The sequence below is a fragment of the Trichechus manatus genome, unplaced genomic scaffold (assembly GCF_000243295.1).
Source record: "Trichechus manatus latirostris isolate Lorelei unplaced genomic scaffold, TriManLat1.0 scaffold00106, whole genome shotgun sequence".
NCBI lineage: Eukaryota > Metazoa > Chordata > Mammalia > Sirenia > Trichechidae > Trichechus > Trichechus manatus.
The window spans coordinates 8,913,393-8,916,164 of record NW_004444042.1 but is presented as its reverse complement, the minus strand read 5'-3'; the positions used below and the strand labels follow the sequence as shown (position 1 = coordinate 8,916,164).

General features: G+C 51.7%; 1 non-coding gene across 1 annotated transcript; it reads right to left on the bottom strand.

Annotated features, from left to right (window-relative positions):
• Positions 1 to 269: 269 nt before the first annotated feature.
• Positions 270 to 340, bottom strand: TRNAG-CCC (transfer RNA glycine (anticodon CCC)). The gene has a single exon. It is a non-coding gene; the product is annotated as a tRNA-Gly (tRNA).
• Positions 341 to 2,772: the final 2,432 nt, after the last annotated feature.

Below are 2,772 nucleotides of genomic sequence, written 5' to 3'. Positions count from 1 at the left end.
ATTAACCAGCATCTACTTTGTGGTGGTGGTGTTAGCTGCCAGAGAGTCAGCCCCAACTCATGGCCACGCCATGCACAATGGAGCAAAACGCTGCCCAGTCCTTCACCATCCCCATGATCGGTTTTGGATCAGACCATAGGGCTTTCACTGGCTAATTTTCAGAAGTAGATCGCCAAGCCTTTCTTCCTACTCTTAGTCTGTAAGCTCCACTGAAACTTGTTCAACATCATAGCAGCACACAAACCTCCACAGACAGACTGGTGATATGGTGCATTGGCCAGGAATCGAACCTGGGTCTCCCACGTGGGAGGCGAGAATTCTACCATTGAGCCACCAATGTGGTAGACACAGTAATGCTAAATCTCTGCCTCCCCAGAGGATGAGCTCAACTGCCCTAAACTCCCCCTACCTGCTGATGTGGCCCCAGGCACGGGCCTCCAGTGTTCCTATTTTCTGAAGCAATTCTAATTAGAAGCCAAATTCTGGACGCAGCGAAGAGAGGTAGGGGAGATGGAGGGGCAGGCCCCAGCTTCCTGTGGAAGCAGATGTAGGTTTTATCAATATCTGTGGATATATGATTTTCTGGTTATCTAGGCCCTTCTTTCCTCTCCATTAGGGAGATAATTGGGATCTGGCTGGAAATCACCCACCACCTGCAACAGTTGATCAGGGCCCACTGAATTCCCCCCCCGGGAGGTATACAGGAAGTGAATGGAATGCCTCCAACATTCTATACCTCTCACCCAGCTTGTGATTTCATTGGTGAAGTATTTCTGGGGAGGTAGGGGTAAGGGCTCTTGTCCGGGGAGCAGCCAAGGCAAGGCAGGTGGAGAAATGGAGGCTAGCATTGCCTTACCCCTACGCCCTATGTGAGTGGGACCCCACTGGCTTTGCCAGGATCCCAGGCCCAGGTTTCTCTTATTTCGAAAAGGTTCTCTGGTGATTCTGATGCATAGCAGGGCTAAGGGCCTGCCCAAAGTGATGTCAGCACTGGCATTCCACCTGGAGTGCCTGGTACTCTGGTGCTCAAGTAAGCCTCTTTCCCACCTTTGCTCCCCCCACTCTCTGTCCTGCCACTGGGCAGGGGTCTGTTTGCAGTCCCTGTATTGTCTTACTGCTTCAGCCCATATTTCTCAGGTCCCTCCCCCAAGATTTGGACTCTCCAGGAAAATATCTGTTGACTTCAAAGCAAATCCGTTCTGGAAGCGAAGCCAGGGGAGTAGATCGGCCCTGCCTGTGCTTTTTCCCATGAATTTCTCCCCAGTTGCCTTTGCCGAGGCTCTTATTATGATGCTAATGATTATTAGGATTTTTCTGTCCATGGCTGCATCCCATGGTATGATTCCTCCCAGCATTCTAAACTCCAACCTCCCTGAGGATCAGAGGGTGTCCTCCATGGTGATTCAGACACCTCCGAATTTAGTCTCATCTGTAAATCTAATTAGCATGCTGTTTACCCCAGGCCCCGGTAGCCCTGCGAGGGGTGTGAAGTAGGGCCAGCGCCCATTCCGTACCCCCTGTCTGCCCCAGTTCCTTTGGCTCCCCACAGCTGGAGTCCAGCTTTCATTTTGGATTTGGGGAATTGGTCCCCTTTCACTCACCTCCCTGGTCTCCTTCCCCACTCCTGAGCAGAGCTGGCATGGATGGAGGGAGTGGGAGTCATTTTATTTGAGGAGTCATGCACCCTAAACACAGTGGCTGGGTCTTCCTGAAGACCCCCACCGGGATCAGGAGCAAAACTAACAAACTTCATCCTCGTCCCTCTTCCTCCCTCCATTGCCTCTTGACTGGCCCATGCCCATGATGGTGCCCCTTCACTGTTGGCACCGGGGAGCCCCATTCAGCTCTAGAACATGGTCTGTTGCTCCACACTCCCCCTGCCTGCCCCGTTGGCTACCCTGTCACAACCCACAAGAATAGATGGTATGTTTTGTTGATCCCTTGCCTTGAAGGGAGGGGTAAGCTCAGCTCAGCTGGGAGTTGTGCCCGTGTGTCTCACCGCATCCCTGTGATCATGCCCTGTGAAATATCCTAACCAACAAGTAACAGGAAGGCTAAGAGCCTCACTGAGCAGCTGTGGAGAGGGAGGGGCACGAGGAGGGCACAGGGGAGTGCCACCCCAGATCCCGTGTCCATCTCCACTTTCCCAACCTCCTGTTGGTCTGTCCACTGGAAGGGGCAATGGGGCAGGGACTGGGGGTGAGGGAGCCCTGATTTGTAGCATTTGGTGATCTCCTTGGTGTAATACTCCTACTGTGGCTGATTTTAAGCTGCCAACATGGTGTCAGCTGGCCCTTATAGACCCTGGAAACGTCCTGGGGTGGGGACGGGCAGAGGTTTCAACAGCAGTGCTGTCTCTGTGTCCCCGAAGGCATAGGGCAGGCCCCCATCTCCCTCTCCAGGCCTCAGTTTCTCCATCTGTCACCCACTTAATTTGAGAAAAGTATTGAGAGTGAAAAGAAAGGTTCATAATTAAGGTTGTTATCCATTTATATTCCAGCTAAAAAGTATAGATGTTTTCCTCTCCTTTGTCCTGACAAATGCTGAGTCTAGTGTCAACAGGCAGATAATATTGCTGCTCTTTTCACATGAGCAAAACTAGACTTAGAGAGGGGATCTTTTACATAAGGTCACACAGCAAGACAAAAGACACCCAATGGCTGGCTAAGCATGCAGGGGTAGCATGTGCCCACAGGCCTGGGGCAGGAAAAGGAAGAGATGTCCTAGAATGACTTCTCCATTGAATGGGAGATGGGAATGAATTCATTCATT